Source organism: Octopus sinensis, linkage group LG5, assembly GCF_006345805.1.
Source record: "Octopus sinensis linkage group LG5, ASM634580v1, whole genome shotgun sequence".
Taxonomy (NCBI): Eukaryota; Metazoa; Mollusca; class Cephalopoda; order Octopoda; family Octopodidae; genus Octopus; species Octopus sinensis.
This window is the reverse complement of record NC_043001.1, coordinates 58460083-58483440: the sequence shown is the minus strand read 5'-3', so window position 1 is coordinate 58483440 and position 23358 is coordinate 58460083.

Here is a 23358-nt window from a genome sequence, read left to right as displayed (position 1 = left end):
GTCTCCTGTGGTGTGCATCCTTTCAAATACAAAAACCGGATCACTGCTCGACACTCAGCAGGCTCCATTTCACACTTGACTCGGTTCAAACACCTGTAAATCAGAAACCACAATTAATTCAGAGCTGTAATTTGCCATTTACTCTATAGAGATATAAATGATTGCACATGCAAAATGTCAGTTAGATCAAACAACTGTAAGTGGGTCAGAGGCATTACTTATTGAACGTCCCTCGTACTCCTGCTCATGGTCAGATACGCAGATATTCTCAGCCAGAAAGTGACAAGACGAACTGGTTCAGGTCAAGCAAATCTTTGGTATTGATATGAATATCTGCTGTAGCCCATTTTAAAACCAAGACGTTGTAACACTTCCACTCATTTAAAATTTTACACCATGCCATTTTAAAACTTCCACTAACTAAATATATATACATAAAGTAACAAACTGAGGAAAATAAATCCTTCAAAGGGGTTTGTTAAACATCCAATTCACTGGTACTTCAGTTGGATACCATATAAATATTGGTATAATTAAATTATAAAGATATATTCAATATAGACATATTCTATTGACAATCCAATAAATTATTTATATACCACGTTATATTAAATACTATGAATATAATATATGACATAACATAATATTATATAAATAATTATAAAAACCATAAAAGGCCATAAAACCTTTACAATCAAACCGTGTATGTTAGAAAAAATATATGTCGAAATAATTTATTACACTTTTATTTATATAATATTATATTAAGTTATATATTATATTCATAATATTTAATGTAATATGGTATATAAATGAATTATTGAATTGTCAACAGAATATCTCTATTTTTAATTTATCTTTATATATATACTGACATTCACCTTGTTGAATTTTTGAATTTCTGAATTTTTTTTTCCTTTGAAATTTTTCTTTTTCTTCTATAAGTTTTGCTGTGGTTTACTGATTTTGTAATTGTGCAGTGTGTAATATATTGTTTTTTTTTTATCGTGCATTTAAAAATTTTCACACAAAATTACAGATATTAAAATTTCAAAATCTTTTAGACATTTTCGTTTGTATCTCCGATCAGGGAAGACTGTAGTGCTTTTGTAATGAAAGGGATGTTTACATTTTCGAATACTCAGGGAGAAAGAAAAGGAAAGAGAAGGAGGGTAAAGTTTTCACAGAAGATTGTAGATTTTAAAGTTTCAAAATTTACTAGAGATGATCTTCTGTTTGTCCGAAGAGAGAAAACTGTAGTTTTTTAGAATAAAGAGGATGTATCATCATCATCATCATCATCATGATCCCCACCACCACCATCGCCACCACTGCCACCACCACTCAGCTGATCTGAGTGTATTCATTGGGATCTGCCATTAACTACAGCTAAATATTTAAATTGGAATGTAAAGCATGTAGAATATAGTCTTAGATTCACTATGAATTATTTAAAGGGATGTGGTCATGGTTAGAATGCTGTTATCATATGCCTTCCTGATTAGTACAGAACGACAGTAAAGAATAACAATAGCATCAGGAGGAGCAAGAACACAAAAACAAAGCCTCAAAGTTTCGACATTGAAACATCTACATTATATTGCTATATAAAAGAAGAATATATTGGATTATGCATGACCTGATGATAAACTTTTGCTGAATATGAGATGATTATGGTTAGAGTATTCTGACAACAACAACAAAATCTGAGCAATAATGATTTGATCAACTTTTATCTTTAATCTATTGCTTATTTTGGTTACTGGACTGTGGCCTCGGCTTGGCCCTGTGTAGTAGAGCTTTGGTAAAAAAATGACACATTACATACACTACTACATTTATACACATATATGTGTGTGTGCATATGTGTGTATGTGTATGTGTATGTATGTATTTGTATATATATATATATATATATATATATATATATATATATATATATATATATATATATATATATATATATATAAGGCACAAGCATGGGTGTGTGGTAAAAAGTTTGCTTCCCAACCACATATTTTGAGTCCCACTTCACTTCACTTTCAGTCCCACTTCAAGGCACCTTGAGAATTGTCTTCTACTAACAGCCTCAGGTTGACCAAACCCATGTCAGTAGATCTGGTAGACCGAAACTGAAAAAAGCCCATATATATATATATATATATATATATATATTATATATATATATATATACATATATATAAATAATGGGGTTCCGCATATGCTCTGTTTACCGGTTTCACTGAAAAGGAATTAGCTCAGCTGGGATAGAATAAATTACCGAAGGTATTGCTTAATGGAAATATTTGTATGTATTCAATAAAATAAAGAAAATGTTATCCAAGCATTTTGCAACTTTCATTTTCTTATTCATATATCAGATTTTAATAACGTAAACCTTGATAATAACATAAATAATTATTGTGTTAAACATTTTTCTAAGTTGAGAATGACTGCATTTGTTTTCCTATAAAGCAACACAATCATCTGCTTCTATCAATAAAGATTTATAAAACCTCCTTTTGTTAAAAAAAAACTCTCTTTTACTTAGAATATTTCCTTTTTCACAACTAATCTTTTTTAATGAAAATATTATCAAATAAACAGAATGCGCAACATAGAGTGAAACAGAGTGTCCAAAGTTCAGTCAAATGCGAAAAGTAAAGAATTTGTCAATAGGGAGAATGATGTTCTTGTAGAAAATGACAATAACAAAAAGAAAGAGAGATAAGAATGTAAAATATAGTATCAGTAAAAAGTGCTCGTTGTTGCTGCTGAATTTTTTCCTGTGAAACTATATTGAAAATGTAAAGAAATAAAGAAATGTATGGTCATATAGGCATCCTAATATATCTTGGTCCTGCTATTGATGGTGTTTTTCAAATGGAACCCAAAGAATACACATCAATTGTTTTCTCATTTACTTTTATGAACAAACCAAAATTTGTTACTCCACAACAATGGAAAAAGTAACAAATAAATATAAATGCAAAATTAAATAAAAAGAAAACCAATATGTGCCCACAACTTTCAAATAAATAAATGTGCTGAAGGGAAAATAGTATGAAATACTGACATAAGATAAATAATATCTAAAACTAAATGAATGACAAAAAGCAAACAAACGATTTACCAGGTATGGATAAACTTTAGTCAGAGATTGTAACATTGGGGAATGTATGACAAACAAATCATTTATCATAGTTTGGTTCCTTACCTAATTGTCACCTGGACAATGGAGAATTTTCTTGTATAAGATGTTGATTGATTACTGTGTACAGGTTATGTACCTCCCTAAACAACACACATTTATCAGACTTTCTTAAAGCCAAAGCAGCGCAGATACTGAAAGAAAGAGTTACAATATTCCCAACATTTAATATATATGTGGCGTTTTTGAAAAGTACCATACATAAATATAAAGCATACATACAAAGACAAACACATTTATATACATATATGTATGTATGCATTCATAAAAGAGAGATAATAAAACTTTATAGCGGGGAAAAAGTTTTAAAACATTTAGCTTATATACATATATTCATGAACACATACATAATTTCATACATACATACATGCATACATACATACATACATACATACATACATACATACATACATACATACATACATACATGTACATTCATAAAGATTAACAAGAACAACAGTCCTATATACCATGAATATGTTTACAGCTGTATTCAGACGTATAAGTGTTTTTCTTCTTGGCATTCAAATTGCATAAGTTTCATTCATTGCATTAATTTTACTTTTCTTTCCTTCCACTAGTAAATGTGTCCACATAAATTTCGAGAAAAGCATCACAGTGATCGCTTTCTCATATAAATTAACATTCAATATACACTCTTTGATTAATCCCTAATCTTATGGCTGTTTCTTTTAGCAAACATGACTGGAAAATACTGGCACAGAATGTCTGTCTCTCTGACTAAATTTCTCTATATAGACATACACACAGAAGTATGTATGCATATACAGTGACATACTTGTAGGTACGTATTTCTGCACACACACACACACACATATGCGTATACATATGTGGGTGCGTGAGGTGTATATATATATATATATATATATATATATATATATATATTATATATATATATATATATATATGTGTGTGTGTTGTGTGTGTGTGTGTGTGTGTATGTATGTTTACTTATGTAGTTGATTTTGATCTGCTATTCTATATAGATTTATTTTTATTTATCTTAGATGAATGAAGCTTGAAAAGAAATATATCCATACAAATATCCCTACTCTATTATTAAACAATGGCCTGATGCTTCACCATGTACCAGTGTGACTAGCAATTCAATTGTTGATCTATAAATGACATACACAGCCCACCTTCATTCAGAACTACTCTTTGCACTGCACGGATCTTTCCTCACACATTCTCTATCTTCTCTCTCTAAGTCTTATCAGTAATGATTTCATTGAGTTCTCCATTCCGTATGCTACATTCCACTTTGAAAAGGAACAAGAAATAAGAGAGAAAGGGCAGAAAAGAGTGAGATTGATTCTTTTCTTCAATGCATCCATGGAATCTTATATCTGTTTAGATGTTCCTTGCAATTTTTGAAATGAACGCAACACAATTTTTATATTGTTTTCTCAATATCGCAGCAGGATTTTCAACAATAAAAATTGAAATTTCTAATTATCATGATTTGAACATTGATCAATGCAGTGTGCCAAATCCCTAGAAAGCGCATTAAGGAAGTAGAGTATTATAGTAATGGGATTTGGTCGTATGTAGTCTGTTGTGCAGTCAGGTAAAACCAGCTTCTCCTTTTGAATGATTGTTAAGAATTAAACTGTTGTCTCATTGTTCCTGATTTCATATCTAAATGCAAGAATTCTGTTGCATAGCTTCACAAAATATCTATTTCCTGTAACATGTATTTTCTTCCCTTGAAAATACTTACTGATCTTCCTGGGGAAAGATATCCATGAGTGAACTGTCATCTATTTACAGCAAGTGCTACCCCTCGTCTCTTTTTTTCCTTTAAGCAAATGTTCAAGTAACTCCATTGTTGGAAGTAACTCCATTGATTATTCAACAGATATATCCAACACTTCACAGAGATGGATATATCTTTATATTTTAGGATGACAAGTTTGAATTTGTGGCCTGTATTGAAGCATAAACTAGATCTCATTGGCTTTGAATAGATAGAAGACATTATTCTAAAACCACTAATCATTTTATTGGCCATAGTATGAAGTGGTCAGTTAGCAAATTTTTTAACAATAAAGAAGAGAGGGAATTCGAGAAACACATGGAAAGTGTTCTGTTAAGTATGATTCCTTAGAGTGAGAGAGGATATTGAAATGATCAAGCTTGATAGAAAGTTTGATCTGTTTATGCAGCAATACCTATTTATTTACTACCCACAAGGGGCTAAACACAGAGAGGACAAACAAAGACAGAATAACGGATTAAGTCGATTATATCGACTCCAGTGCGTAACTGGTAGTTATTTAATCGACCTCGAAAGGATGAAAGGCAAAGTCGACCTCGGCGGAATTTGAACTCAGAACGTAACTGCAGACGAAATACGGCTACGCATTTCGCCCGGCGTGCTAACGTTTCTGCCAGCTCTGTGGCAATACATTTTAATATGTTTCCTATCATTAGAATCTGTTTGGATTAACACTTGTGAATTTGAAATAAGCGGAAAGAAACACAAAAAAATGCTGTTAGAGTGGGTGTATATGTGTATATAAAGAAATTGAAGGGAAAATAGATAACATTTCACCACATAAGTTCATAAAAAAAAAAAAACATTTGCTAAGTTGCACTGAACTAACCATACTGGAAATGATATTAATTATATTTGTTGGTCTCGATTCTGAATACATGAAAACAGCATATATTATACTATTTTAAGTTTTAAAATATATAATTGAGTCAAGAACCAGAATAAATACTGTTGTGGACTAGATCCAGGACATTGGCCATGTAGTTGACATGGTTCAGTTAACCAGATAACATACTGAGCTTCAATCACATTAATACCTGCTCTTCTGTCAATTAAACAGTTAAGTACAGTAGCGAATAAGAAATTCAGTAGCTGTTAAATGCCAATTATATTAATCATTCAGCAGTTAAACATCAACTCTAATAACAATCCAACCTTCAAATACCAAATCATTTGACAATTAAGTATTTAAATAGCAGCTCCATGAAGCATTGAGCTGTAGTGCTATTCCTCTTATGTTGAGTAGTTAAGAATCATCTTTATTGAACATCGTGCAGTTATGTACCAGCTATTTTGACTATTACACATTTATGTAATAGCTATACTGATTGTTTAGCAGTTTAGTACAAGATACACTGTATGTTTACATCAACAAACCAATGGAGGTATTTCTACTTTAACATTCAAGACTGCTAGATATAGAAGCCACATCTCCCTTAAATCATACTCTACATCCATTCAGTCAGGGCTGACTTGGGACTAAAAAACAACTGATATGTTTTATGAAGACAGAAAGTTGTACAATCTATGAAACCTCAGTATTGTTGCTCTACCTGTTAGGTATGAGCCAAGTTGCTGTCAAAACAAACATTATTATTTTAAAGAATGAAAAGCTATTTTGAATGCCGTAGTGCTGAATAAAATGATATCAATAGGCTGAGAAATTAATAACATGGAAACGCTTATTTAATTCTACGCTGGTCATCTTTCCTTGCTGCTGGATCTTTCCTTTCAAGTTGCATGATAAATTTAACACTTTAACACTGAACAAACAAAAGCACATCAACTATTACACATAATCTACAAGCAAAAATAATCTGAAGCTCTTGCCAAGGTGAACCACAGTATTTGGAGTACATTGGTTTAAAACTGACGGTGAAGGCAAACTTATAAGAAGTTAACAAAAATCTCAGAATTTAATTTACAAATCATTTGTCTATTTGGGAAATTGTTTATAGTGTAATGCCTATATGAGTTTTGTAGGTAGAACCAATAGATAGATATACATATTGTTGACCTTATGCATAACACATTGCCGGTGATAAGATAAAACAGCATAGAACAAATAAAGGTGAACAGTTTCTAAGTTAGGAGCTCATATTCTAATTTCTTTAGCACTTAATGATAACTCATTAGCAAGATTTAAAAAAGAAACATTTGCTAAAAATAAGAAAATTAAGGCAAGATGTTTCTAAAATGTTGTTCCCAATTTCTCTACTCTTCAAAATTTTCTTCTTATTTCTGTTAGAAATAAGAATGAAAATTTGTCGAAATGAGTTCACTCAATGAATAAAAATGAACACTTAATTATTTTGAATTTATATTTTAGCAAGGGCAAAAACATTATTTATTAACTCTGATGAAGCTACGATTAAAGACTTAGATTTTATTTAATTTATTTATATGGAATAATTTTCCTCATATTGGTGACATATTCTCCATTAAATTAAATGAAACACGTGTTAAGTAGTCAGAATTGTTAGCATGCCAGCAAAATGCCTAGCAGCATTTTGTCTATACTTATGTTCTGAGTTCAAATTCCGCCAAGGTTGACTTTGCTTTTCATCCCTTCAGGTTCGATAAAAATAAGTACCAGGGAAATACTGTCGTACTGTGGGCAATGTAATAGAATAACAGGCCTTGTAACTATAATATAAAGGGTAATATATACAAATGTGTGTGTGTGTGTGTGAGTATATGTATGTGTGTATGTATGTATATATACATACATAATACATATACACGTATATATATATATATATATTATATATATATATATATATATAATATATATATATATATATATATATATATATATATATATATATATATATATATATATATAATATATATATATATATATAATATATATATATATAACATGATAGATCGTTAGTCATCCCACACATTTTTTTCTCTCCGTGTTTCTCTCCTTGTTTTTTCTGTGTCCCTTTCTGCATTAGAGCGTAGGCTCGAAACGTAAAGGACTTTTTCTATTCCCGAGCGTTATACTAATACATCTGTTTGTTTTGTACACCACCTGCCTTCGTCTTTTGTTTTTTTCGTGAACTCTCCCTATTTATACGAATATATGTGTATATGTGCATGGATATATATATAAAGGCAACAAGCTGGCAACATCATTAGTTCACTGGGAATATGCTTAGTAACATTTCTTCTCTGTTTATGTTTCAGAATTCAAGAACCACCAACGTTGAATTTACCGTCCATCATTTCAGGGTCAATAATATAAGTAACATTCAATTACTGGGCTCAATGTAATTGACTACCATCTCCTCCAATGACATTTGCAGGCCTTGTGCATGTATAAGAAATGGTTATTATAGGAACGCCAAAGGTGAATTGTAGATATTTGCATGAATTGTTTAATGTAATTATATAATATGCTGAGACACATTCCCTTTTATTTTGGGACAAAATTTGTAAAATATGTATGTGGAAACTTGTGAAATATCTTAAATTCCATGTTCAGCGAAAAACATGAAATTACTCTGAATGTAAGATGCCCTGAAATAGGACACGATTCACATAAATCGGACCATGAGGTTTTTTTTCCGGTACCTTGAGCGATTGGTGACCCAACGGTTCACGGGTAGTCTAGTCAGTCCTAAAATTAAAACGACCGACCTGAGTAATCTTATACATGAGTTACAGTGATGTACCAAAGGTATTATATACTGAAAAGTATTGGAACATATAGTATTGTCATATTCTCTTCTGTATATCAGATAATGAGGCAGTTTTTATATGCTAACAGACAAAAGTAGGTGCAGTCGTGGCTGTGTGGTAAGAAGTATGCTTTCAAACCACATGTTTCCGGGTTCAGTCCCACTGCGTGCGTGGCACCTTGATTAAGTGCGTTCTACTATAGTCTCAGACCGACCAAAGACTTGTGAGTAGATTTGGTAGGCGGAAACTGAAAGATGCCCGTCATATATACGTATATCTGCATATATATGTGTGTGTGCATATATATGTGTGTGTGCATATATATATATATATATATGTGTGTGTGTGTGTGTGTGTTTATGTATATATTTGTGTGTTTGTGTTTAGCCTTCCACCATCGCTTGGCAACCGATATTGTGTTTATGTCCCCGTAAATTAGCGGCTCAGCAAAAGAGACTGATAAATTAAGTACTAGAGTTACAAAGAATAAATCCTGGGCGCGATTCGTTCGACTAAAGGCGGTGCTCCCGCATAAGAATTGGCGAATAACATTTCTATATCTGATAATTCATATCAATGATAATTATTTTTGGTAAACAGAAATACTCTATATGTTAATACAATCTTTAGTATCATACAAGCAACGCAATAAACTTCATATTGCACTGTTACAGCAAAGATGCATGTAGTAAGTGTGCTAAATATAAGTGAATAATATTCGCTTCTAAAATTATCACTACAACACTAAAGTGTGGAAAGCATATAAAAGTTTAAAAATCAACTAGAAATATACAAATATTCGTTCGAGATCTCGCCGTGTATCGATTGGCAGATATAAGCACCAATTAGCAAACAATTTCTTCGCTGAAATTATAAACAACCAGCGACTTGGTTTAGATTCGGATTCCCTGTTGCTTCTGGTTGACGTGACACAAGAGACCTAGAATGCTGTGCAACAATAAGCTGAGTGTGTTCAAGTCATTGTATTTGTAAAGAAGCTAATTTATTCTTGCATAGCGCATATTTTGAGTTTGAACCTGGCCAGATATGTTGGGAATAAAAGCGAATATATTGGTTCATAAGGATCGACTATTTGGAGGATAGTAATCTTGTAGTTGAAGCAATGTTCTGTTTCCACTTTCACTTTTAATAAGATAGAAATAATGACTCAACTTCATCATTAAATAATTATTCTTATTACTATTGACAAATATATTCCTCTCAGTCCATAAACATTTCTGATCCATGTATGTATTTATGTATGTATGTATGTATGTATGCATTCATGCATGCCTGTCTGTCTTCTGTATGTATATATGTATGTGTGTGTGTGCACGTGTCTTTGTGCTGGGGTTTGTCCACCACCATCGCTTGACAACCGGTGTTGACTTGATTAACGCTTTTGTAACCTAGCGATTCCAAAAAACGGAACTATAGAATAGGTACAGGTTTATGAACTAATACGTACTGAGGTTGATTTGTGCAATTGAACTCTCTAGGGAGGGTGCCTCAGCATGACTGCATTCGGATTGGTTCAGTTTGGCTGCCACGTCTCGATAATGAGATTCATTTGTACAACTGAACTATTCAGACTGATTTCATTTCAGGTGTAAAGGTGTAGTTTAGTATGCTAATCATTGACATGAAAGTCATTTTCGCCATAAATCAACAAATAAAAAGCTTTTAAAATTTGCAAATTTTGCGTAATTTTAGTCAATTGTAAGCAGCAGACGCATTCTTACCTGTTTCCAGAGTAACAAGCCAAGCAGCTTATTCATGCAGTCGCACTTCGCTTATTAAATAGTGGTTGTGAGATGTGCTAAAAATAGGCGTTAAATCACCTTCCAACTTTTTTGGTGGGTGGGGTGCATAATTATAAGAATTCCCGTGTGTAGAATACAAATTCACAAAATATTTCTAAAAATTCCGTAGAAAAAAGTTTTGAAGTGTTATATGGCGTGTGTAAAGCAGAATTCCGCCAATATGTCATTTGTTTATAGTTTACAACACATGCTGTCTCGCATTATACTTCTTTCAGTCCTGTTGTCTTTGTCGCTTCTACAACCGATTGTTACCATGCTATCCTATGTAAAATGCGGGTGTGACCAATAGCAATGCGTCACAATATTACAAATGATCCTCTTCTTCAACTCGATCTCATCATGTTACAGTTAACAAACTGGTAGTCGCTAGACGATTTCAGACTCATACTTAAATTTGAATCATTGGTAATTCTTTTCTCAAGTGGAAGATCTTGCCTACTGCCACAAGTATTGTACAAAAACAAAAAGACTCCTTTCTTGGGACATTAGTTGCAAAGATGTAATAGAATTTGCCTTCAGCAAGGCATGACGACCAGGTCACACACGTTGGGTTCACTTTAAGTATACTTCTTACTTTTTGATACTCAACAGCTGTGTCTAGTTTTCAATAATAAAAACAGAAGACAGAGATATCTAGACTCAAATGGCTTTGAAGAAATAGAAAACTTCTAACAAATAACATGAAACGAATAAGGAAAGAAGAGTAACAGGAATAAAATTTTAAAATATTCTGAGGTGTGTTGGACTTACTCGTAAGCGGTAATGGTAATTGATTTGAATGAGATCTTAAAGAATATTTTCACAAGAAAACATCAATGTGATGTTCTAAGTCTTCAAATGCCAAGCCTATGAAGGTTGATTGTAATCTCACAGCAACATTTTTATGCTATCAGAAAAAGAGAGAAGGTTTTGATCCATGAAAACACCAAATCACTTTAGAAATGAAATTAAAATTTGGAAGTATACTGTAACAAGACTGCCCTATAAGCAAAGCACTAATACACTTATATACTTACATACACACACATACATACATACATACAAATATATATATACAAATATATATATATAAACATATATATATATATATGTATATATATATATATGTATATATATACACACACCCTTATACATACTAATACGTACTAATACATACTAATACATACTAATACATACACCAACCCTATACATACACACGTCCAGACCTCTCATACGCACTAATACTCTCTCATACACACACACACCCTTATACATACTAATACATACACCAACCCTATACATACACACGTCCAGATCTCTCATACGCACTAATACTCTCTCATACACACACACACACACACCCTTATGTTGGAGCTGGTCACTCAACCCTATTATCTCCCCTAATTTCGCTCTCGCGTCTCATGTTTGATCTTTGACTTCTGGCCGAAATCAGATCGCCATGTTGGTTCGTTAGTTACTGCACGCATTTTTTTTCTGTCCTTCTTTCTGTGTTTTTTTTCTCTCTGTGTATCTTTCTGTTGAAGAGCGTAGGCTCGAAACGTTAAAGACTTGTTTTATTTATATTTCCTGAACGCCATACTAATACAATTGTTTGTTTGTTTTCCACCTGCCTTCGTCTTTTGTCTATTTTCATAAAGCTTCCCGTTATATATATATATATATATATATATATATATATATATATATATAATTAATTAAGGGTAGAAATCAATATTTATCAATTAAAACCAGTGGTCTAGCATATTAAAAAGAGAATCCGAAGATTAAATATTTATATATACCAATTAAGGACTGAACACGAAAAGTGGACAGTCAACATGCTAAATATAGACGTCAAATCGCCATTCTCCACAAAAGCTTATGTTCTCAAATAATGGCTACAGGTATCCTTGCGGATAATAATAGCCGAAACTGAATCAGTACATGGATAAGTATTGTATTTCGTATATTTTCACTTGTTTATTGCTTGGGTTTGTGATGAGTTTGATTTGAGAACATAATCTTTTGTGGAGAATGGCGATTTGACGTCTATATTTAGCATGTTGACTGTCCACTTTTCGTGTTCAGTCCTTAATTGGTATATATATATATATATATAATATATATATATATATATATATATACATATATACATATATTCGTACACATATACATACACGTATATATATATATATATATATTTATATATATATATATATATATATATATATATATATATATATTCGTACACATATACACTACACGTATATATATATATATATATATATATATGTGTGTGTGTGTGTGTGTGTGTGTGGTGTGTGCGTGCGCACATACATACATATCACACATCATACACACACGCGCACACGGAAGTACTTAAAAGTTCGTATCCATTTTCTCTGCGACACTACTTGGCTGTCTGAAAAACTGATTTAATATCAGAGCAGAGCCCAATCTAGATCGACTAGTCCTAGGGAAAAAAAGTGTTGTTCCAATTATAATCATCTTGCCATCAGGAATTACGTTTTTAGGGATTTCTCTTCCTCTATTTGAACGAGGATTAGGGGATCATTTGAGGGAGATTTGATTACAAACATTGGCAGACCAACTCTGGTGGCTTTGGGGCTATTGTTGACATAACGAATATATAACGAATAGGCGCAAGCGTGGCTGTGTGGTGAGAAGTTTGCTTCACAAACACATGGGTCCGGTGAGTACATTTGGTAGACGGAATCTAAAAGAAGCTCATCATATATGTATCTGTGTGTGTGTGTTTGTGTTGTCCCTCCCACCGCTTGACAACTGGTGTTGGTGTGTCTATCTTCCCTAACTTAGCAGTTCGGCAAAAAGGTCAATAAAATATACACCTGGCTGGAAAAAAATATAAGTACTGCTGTCGATTTTTTAAAACTAAAGGTTTTCAAGGCTGAGACCCAACATGGCCTCAATCTAATGACAGAAACAAGTAAAACAGATAAAGAATTAAAAAAATCAGAAGGGAAAATAATTTTGAAATTTGGTACGGTGAGTTATATATTCAAATAAGTATTGTTTTGCACGGAAGTACACCGATGTGTCACTAAGCGTCACTTAAACGTAAATAATTATTAACAGAAATAGCAATCAACAAACCTGCGCAATACAAGTGGCATGTTGATGTTTGCTCACTACTCCTGCTCATGATAAGAGATGAACATATTGGCAGACTCTAAGGGGCATGCTAAAGTGCATAAGGTCAAGCTACTGACAAGCAAATCTGTGGCATTGAGCAGAATATTCACTATGACGATATCTTTGATGAATCTGTCTGAAATGTAATGGAAAATAGGTAAGTTTCAAAACATTGATGTACAGATCAAAAAACAAAATCATTTTCTCTGATTTCTAGATAGAAGCAAATAGGAAATAACACTTACCAACCAAAGACATAAACAATGAAAATTTTATGAAATAGTGTAATTTTTATCTAAAAATAGCTTAATTAATTTGGATGTGTTTCATTTGGAAAAATTTTATGCCCCTAAGTTAACCAGTCTCATTGGTTAACCATACTGCATTCTTAGTGGAATCTAGGATATTAGACACAAAATGTTCTTTTAATGTTCAATTCGGTGCAGTAATTCGGGTAATGTTTGTCTCCTCTTTCTCGCAGTTAGTTACCAATTAGAGGCTCTTGTATTGACCCATTGTTTATAATGATGACAATGATTGTAAGTAGAGAATCGTGGTTGTGACGATGCTGAAAATGAGGTGTATGAAGCGAGAGGGAGGAGGAGGGAAGGTGAAAGGGAGAATAAAGTGGATGGATAAGGGTGGGTAGATAAGGCTAGGAAGAAGGTATAAAATATGGCGATTTGAATTGGAGAGAAATTGGTCAAAATATATTAAGAAAGAGCTAAAATAGAATATTTGTGTAAAGTTTATAAACAATTAATGCTGTAGCATTTACTGGTGTTTTGCATTAATGAATGAGTTTATCTCGAGAGGGCATACAGTTTTTCAGATTACAACTATATAACCTCACACTATGTAGCGAATATGGGACTAACATACGTCTTTTCAAACAATTCTTTTGAGAAGAAGGATTTTAAGGTGTAGACGCCAAGTTTTATTCAAAAAAAAGGTCAATGGTTAAATGTATGTTAGTTTCAAATTTTTGTACGGATATATAATTATGCAATGGTAGGAAATGTAAAGTTATCAAACGTTACAAAAATTCATTTCTTGCAAATAACATTTCAAATTCGTATGATATCCATAACTTTGTCAGGAACATTAATACCGTAAACGAAATGATTTAATTTAATAATATAAATGAAATCTCATCCTGATCACTAGCTTCTAAAATTAGTACAAAGCCAGTACTCTGTAGTGACTCCACCAATCTGTGAATGTGCGGTAATTAATTTTATCAAACAAAGAGGAAGATAAACTAGATTTGAACTGAAGACATAAAGATCAGTTGCTGAAAATTGCAAAGCATTTTGTGTAATGCTCTACAACTTCTGGTACATAGTATGATGGAAGTAACCAATATATTCTTTTCCTCAATGTGGTATATTTGAAGACTGAGATTTGAGATTGCTTGTACAAAATATATTTCAGTATTTTAAGTTAATTTTATTCTATGGCTTCCATTATCACTTATAAGGCTTCTCGTGATAAAATAAATGTATGTCAGAATATGAAGGCATTGCAAATAAACGGAATCAATTGACTCGGCTTCTTTCAAGTCTGTTACAGTGTGTATATGCGTAACTTAGTTTGTGATTTTCTCAATAGTTGCAGAATTTTTAATCACTTTGCTAATTTGTGTATCAAGTTACCTTCCATGTTTTCTATTTGCTAACCAAAGAACTTTGAACTGTAATATTGGAAAATTTTATAGAGCTTCAGCTTTTTCCTTTTTATAATATTTATAACTTAGCACAGGTAGAAACTTGTCAGTGATGTTTATGTAATTTTATCATGATTTATATTTGTAGCCAATGTCGTTTCAATTGCGTGCTTGGTTGAATATATGTGTATACTGATACAAATATAGCAAAATTGCTAAAACGATTGATTTTCAACAATTCTGATTCTCTATTTTGATTATGTACCTTTTAGCAGTGGCACGGGCTGATTTGAAACTTTAAATAGAAGATGAGATGTACTGCATTTGTAAGTGAAAGTCAAGTTCCGTTTATCAAAAGAATCGCTGATATTTTCTCGCACTTACAGAATAATAGAATGAACATTGATGGAATAAGTGGAACATTCATGGCCGTAATCAATGCGAAATCAATTCATAACAATTATCTCTAATGTAGGCACAGTGCCTGGTATTCTATTATATTGATACCAGTATTTCACTGGTATTTTGATTTTAGACCGACAGGAAGAAAAGCAAAGTTGACATAGGTGGGATTTGAACTCACAAAGTAAAGAGTGGGAAAATGCCACTAAGCATCTTATCCTATATACTAAATGTTCAGCCAACGCATGTATGCATTAACTTTCAAATTTTTGATATATCCATATATGAATATTCAATTTCGGTCTTTTATGAGGTTATCTTCACGCATGCAAAATATTTCACTTACTACACAGAAAAAAATGGAAATTAGCTTTGTTGAAATACATTTTATGAAATACAGGGGGCAGAAGTTGTGATGAGGCAAAGGCTTGATGGTCTCCACTCGCTGGAAGTGCAACGGTCTTATCTTTCCCGATGTAGTTAACACTGCATGGCAAATGACTCGCATTTTCGGCAGGGACTCACTGAAAATTACTTTCATTACTGCATTCATAACAACACTTTCTTGAGGGCGCTCCTCGCATCCACTCTACTTGCCACATTATGGTGCGGCTGAGCATCGCGTAGAATGATAGATTTGTGAGCCATGGTTGTAAATTAGCTTAAGTGAAAGAGCCGATAAACTTCTAAAGTCATTCTTCTTGGAGTGAAAATTTCCGCCATAATACCTACGGCATATGGAAGCTGTTATCACCATTCCGCTTCAGGCTATGGTAGAAAAACATACAGTGGAAAGAGTGGGAACGGTACTAAGCACACCGAACGTAAAAAAAAAAACTTTAAAATCTGAAGTCATTACACAAACAGAAGGACACGCTTCCGTTATCGATTCTCCTCTCTAACCTTGAAGCGACAGGAGGGAAAGTGTGTGACAATGGTAAATATGAGATTAAACTGCAAGCAGTAGTACTGATCATACAAGCAGACGATTCAGGTGTATAAGTGGTCCAGTTTTAGCTCAGTGAGAATGTTATAAGCAGACGGCACTCTGAACGACCAAGTAGCCATCTCGAAGCAACCTTATTGCTTTCACATGATGTAAACTCAAAAGATGTTGGCCCAAAGAAGCTCGAGCGATAGGTATACAAAATATGTTTATATAAAAGCACCGAAAACTTTCAAATTATGTCAGAAATATGCAGAAACTATGGATCACACGCGGATATATCAGGATTAAGCTTCAAACACGAAGACTAATCGAATAGAACTGGTTGCTCATGAATTTTCGCGATTGAATGTTGATATCATCGTTTTCTCATGGCACTCAGTTCCAAGAATGCAACTTTCAAGAACACTGCTCTAAGTTGCACACTGAACAGGTCATCTGTACGCATTTTATAATTTGAGTGAAGTATCCATTTACGATTCTCAAAGTTGATATTTCCAGTGTTTTAGTATATCTCGTGGAAAAGGATGATATTCATTCCAATTTGTGTACTGAACAGTCCTGAATAAGATAAAATCATCTTCCGCGATGTTTTCATTGCCAAAGTAAGAAAATGTTGTAATGGTGTGTTTGATAAACATAGTGCTTTAAGCTGTAGAGAAATTTTGTTAGCGATTGGGATGTATTCAAACTGGTGGCTGAGACTAGCATCACGGCTAGGCTGTTAAAAGTCGCATATGACAAACCCATCATTCTACCCGATGCTCAGTCGCACCATCATGTGACAAGCAGGGTGGAAACGAAGAGCATCCTAATGAAGTTATTGCTACAAATGTAATCTAATTATTTCCAGTTAGTCCCTGCCGTGAATGCCAGTCAGTTGTCATGCTGTATTTACTACATCGGAGAGGTAAAATCGTTTATTGCCCTTGTACTGCTAGCACAAATAAGGAAGCTGTTATCACCGTTTCACCTTGTTAGGCTATAACAGATTAACATGGGACCAGTACTGAGCAAACCGTACATACGAACCTGCACTAATGTTTCATAAACAGTATCGAAATGAACACAATTTACAAGATTCTTCTGTATCCCGCATTTTCAGAGATGGTTATATGTAACAAACATAAAACAGACCATAATAACAGAAAAAGGGCTCCAGCCAAAAATAAAATAAAATGTACAAGCACAATTCCTTTCTGAGAAACTCTCAGCGGCTGTCATATTAACAATCATCATGGGTCTATTTGAGCCCACAAAAGCAAAAGTGAGTTATCTTTCATTCGTGTCTATTCGTTTCAGAACTCATGCGAAACTAATATAAAGATCTAGAGAAGATACAGAAGGATAACCGAGGCACAGCGCCGACATAGAACAGCATTTTAGATGAAGGTTCTGCAGATGAGTTTTATTCTTCTGTATTGGTCACCTGAATCATCAGTGACCCACAATCTACGTGGACAGACCCACCCAGACTCCTTCGTAAATCTATTTTCTTTGCGAATTCAATACATAATAATGATGATAATATATGCCAAATCTTGCAGATGTATTTGTTTTCATGTCATTTAGTTAAGCAATTGTTTTAAAAATTTATATTTAAACAAATGGTTGAGGACGTCAATTGAATGCAGCTTGGAATACGACTAGCGGAAAATTGCGTTGGATGACAACGTATACTATCAGGAGTGAACCGTGGATATGAAAAACCTTTTAGTTTGGGATACACTTCCATATAGATTTTATATAAAGAGACACGATCACAAAAATAGCCATTTCAGTTAGATGTGCATTTGAGTTGATGAGAAGTAGGGATGTACAGATTGGCTAGGAATGTATTATTCGTGTGAACTGAGACATACCTGAATATATCGTTGGTATTCTACATATTTGTAGCAAGGTGTCAGTTATTGTCATGGTCGGCGTGTTACTTAAGAAATGGTACAGTAAGTTGCATTCCCGTTTTGTCATTTTTAAATTTCTGTAACACTTTCTTCAACTGCATACTGATATGCAAACATGAAATCATACACGTGAAATGTAATAAACATCTTTGTCTAGCAACAGAATATATAAACGGATTTACTTCTTATCTAAAATATGTAGTTTCATTTATATCAGTATAATATTTCACCTAATATTGGCTACAGCATGTTTTGATATATTTATTAATACATAACATACGATGCTATGCATGCGTTTGTTTATTGAAATGCCTAAGCATTTACAAATATAAAAGCATATGTACTCACACACGCGCGTATATGTGTATATGTATTCAGTTGCATACTCATACAAATAATTATATATTCACATAAACAGTTATACAACTGCTTATGATGGCGACAATCTTAAAACAGAAAACATAAAACAACGTAACCACGCCGAGAGATATTGAGAATATCAGATTAACCTGAATTGTAGACTTCACCATTTCACTTGAAAGTCCTTTGAAAGCATAGCACAAAATAATGTTATTGATTTGTATTGATTAAGATGTTGGCGAGACGGACGAGAAAAAGTAGTTGAATACCACAGTATGGTCACTCTATGCAAGAGTGACTAACCAGCAAATTTCTCATGCTTAACATGCAGCTTATCATTTTCCTCATCAACTAGTTTTGTTCTTTGTTTATTATGTTATTTTGTTTGAAATTCTGAATTCTGTGTTTGGTTTTAATTATAGAGAAGGGAAAAATCAAAAGGAATTAATAAATTGTTATGAGAATTTCATTGAATGTTTACAGTGAGCATAAAGAAGAAAACAATTAACAGCAATTGCAAACAGAGTAAGGCAATTTGCATCATGTACATAATTTAAGGCTGGATCTAACTCTAAATTAGAAATTACTGTTTTGAACTGAGTTAACTATTAAAGATGGGGTAAATTCCGAATTAAGAAAAAAAATGGTATCGGAATTTTCGAGGTTGCACTTTGCCTCCCACTATTTATAGTTAACTCCTTTCCTTCTTGTTACTAGAACACGAGCTTCGTATTTTACCTGCCATGAGTCATGCCAATTACTATATTTCCTCTCAAAATCTGTCTCCTACACTCTTCCACGTGGCAACCCACACACCTCTGACACTCTAATCTTCTTTACCAACTCTCACTTCACTTCAATCATTCAACTTCCTTTATCATTTGACTCGCTCAAAACCACTAGACACAGCAACGCATTCCTCTCTTTCCCTCATGCTTTGTCGTGAGTGTTATGTAAATTACATTTCTTTTCCTTCAAGACATTTGAATTTATAGAAACCGACTCTGAAATTTCGTGTCAAGTATAAAAGATGATAAACATAACAACTCAATCTTTTATTCACCCCAACATATTAAGATTGATATCTACAAAATATATAATGTGTAATGTATATCATAGTATCTGTCTATTTAAGGTTCACTTCAATGTTTTAATATTAGTTCCCTGCTTTCCTCGTCGATAATGTAGTTGTGTTATTCGTTTTAATGCGTTTAGATACTTTTGTTTAGACATTAAAATGTGAAGGCTTTATAATATAATTCCCTGGCAAATGGAATTTTGCGAATGTTCTAAGCAAATTCCTATTTTCTCCTGAAATATAATGGCTGTCATTAAAATGACAGAAACAGAAATTATTAAACAGTGTGTTAACAATAAAGACACTTGTTTATGCATCGGACACTAGCATAGATTAATAAAACAGAAAGGAAACCACATCCGCTAAAAAATATAAAAAAAACAGTTCCCTGGATTTGCCCATGGGCCAAATACTTGAACAAAATAAATTTAAGAATGTTATTTTCCAATATTCAGTTCTAGTATATAGCTAAAAATCTGCCAGATAATGATTGTCAATTCACATAACGGTGGAGTATAAATGTGAGATAATAAATTGACTTGACCCCATAATCTGTCAGGTATATATTCGTGTTTCCTTCGACTTGGTTGACTGAAAATTTTCCGGACATCCCAATGACGTCGTTTTTTTGGTTAGGAATAGTGAATCTGAGGCGTTATCTCCCTTCCAAAATTGCTGCCAGTTATTTGTAGTAGATTTAGTTGTAATTTCGAGAAGATGGAGTTCATGTCTGTAGCAGCAACCGCATCAGTGGCTGTTGTATTATTTTCATATTTTCGGATTTAAATGAGTACTTCTTTATACACTAAGCCACAACATATAAATTCACTTCTTGCAAAAGCGAAATGTATACATGCAGATTTATTCTTTCATGTTTATTCAAAAGAAAAGAGTCAGCATCAATATCTATTTTTGTATGTCCTCTAAATCAGGGAAGAATAGGAACAGAGCACTTCATGCCTGGTTCAAAGTTCTTCAAAAAATGTGGATCTCTCGAATTAGTTTTAAATCTCATGCGGCAATGTTTCAACGGGCAGCAAATTAATATTTGATTTTGCATATATTTGTTACGATTGAGAAAGCGGGAAGAACAATTCATACTCTGGTTCGAATTCTTTTGACAAAACGGATACAATCTCAAATAGCTATGTTTTAAATGGAGACAAGATCAATCCTGTCATCAACGAAGAAATATAATCTACGCCAGGAAATGTTTTTAAGAATTTAAAAGGTTTTATGTTTACTAATAAGGCTTACGTCATCCAGAGGTTATGGTAGGCGGTAACGGTTCAAAGTTGAATGCATTGATATCAAACATGGGCCAAACAAATTGAGAAGCAAATTTCTCAACCAAACTTGATGTGATAATTATAAAATTGCAAAACCTTTCAGACAATTAATAATCATAACGATAAAATTGTAATATTGTTGAATAATAGAGTTACAATCGTCAATGTAGTTGTTAGAGTTGTAAACAACTTCAAAACAGTATAAATAGTTTATTATTATTATTATTATTATCATTATTATTATATTATTATTATTATTATTATTATTATTATTATATTATTATTATTATTATGTGAGAGAGCAGTTCATGTCATCAAAGTGACACTGGGGTAAAATATACGAAGCCCAATATACCCATCATGACTACCTGTCTGATAAGGGTACACCAGGCACATGCATCACAACCATATGTGCGCGACATGGTGATATCATATCAAGGTAAACAGCGCATGACCTTGCAGGTGGGGCCCAGTTAGAATTTTCTTCAGGTCGAGTAGCCCATTCCGCTCAAAAGGTCCCTGAATAAGGGTTGTTTAAGGATGTTGAAAGACCACCCATGTTTCCAGAGGTGAATTATTCAAACCCCAAAGAATCCATCTCAACACATGGCTATGATGCTCCCCCACTACTTCTGCTCGTGATCAGAGATGCACATATCGTCAGCCACTAAGAGACATGCTCAACTGGTTAAGGTCAAACAACTGACAAGCAATCTGTGGTATTGAGCAGAATATTTGCTGTAGCCCATCTTTTATACCAAGACAAGATAACGTACATGATGACACTTCCAAACAGTTAAGATCAGAAGCCATGAGAGCCACTGCCTGGTACTGCATCAGGGCATATTATTATTATATATTATTATTATTATTATTTATTATTATTATGTGAGAGAGCAGTTCATGTCATCAAAGTGACACTGGGGTAAAATATACGAAGCCCAATATACCCATCATGACTACCTGTCTGATAAGGGTACACCAGGCACATGCATCACAACCATATGTGCGCGACATGGTGATATCATATCAAGGTAAACAGCGCATGACCTTGCAGGTGGGGCCCAGTTAGAATTTTCTTCAGGTCGAGTAGCCCATTCCGCTCAAAAGGTCCCTGAATAAGGGTTGTTTAAGGATGTTGAAAGACCACCCATGTTTCCAGAGGTGAATTATTCAAACCCCAAAGAATCCATCTCAACACATGGCTATGATGCTCCCCCACTACTTCTGCTCGTGATCAGAGATGCACATATCGTCAGCCACTAAGAGACATGCTCAACTGGTTAAGGTCAAACAACTGACAAGCAAATCTGTGGTATTGAGCAGAATATTTGCTGTAGCCCATCTTTTATACCAAGACAAGATAACGTACATGATGACACTTCCAAACAGTTAAGATCAGAAGCCATGAGAGCCACTGCCTGGTACTGCATCAGGGCATATTATTATTATTATTATTATTATTATTATTATTATTATTATTATTATTATTATTATTATTATTATTAAAGCAATGACGGAGCAGAAACGTTAACACGCAGGGCGAAATGCTTAGCGACATTTCGTCCGTCCTTACGTTGTGAGTTCAAATGCCACCAAGGTTCAATTTGCCTTTCACCGTTGTGGGGTCACTAAAATAACTACGAGGGTAGTACTGTGGTCGATGTGACCGACTATACCCTCCCCCAAATTTCTGGCTTTGTACCTATAGTAAAAAAGTATTATCAATATTATTAAGGCGGCGAGCTGACAGAATCATTAGCACGCCAGCCGAAATGCTGAGCGGTATTTCTCTCGGGATCGATAAATTAAGTACCAGTTTCGTACTGTGCGGTCGATTTAATCGACTGGCCTCTCAAAATACAAGGCCTTATGTCTGTAGTAAAAATGATTTCCTTCTTCTTCTTCTTCTCTCTTCTTCTTCTTCTTCTTCTTCTTCTTCTTCTCTTCTTCTTTCTTCTTCTTCTTCTTCTTCTTCTTCTTCTTTTCTTCTTCTTCTTCTTTCTTCTTCTTATTATTATTATTATTATATTGT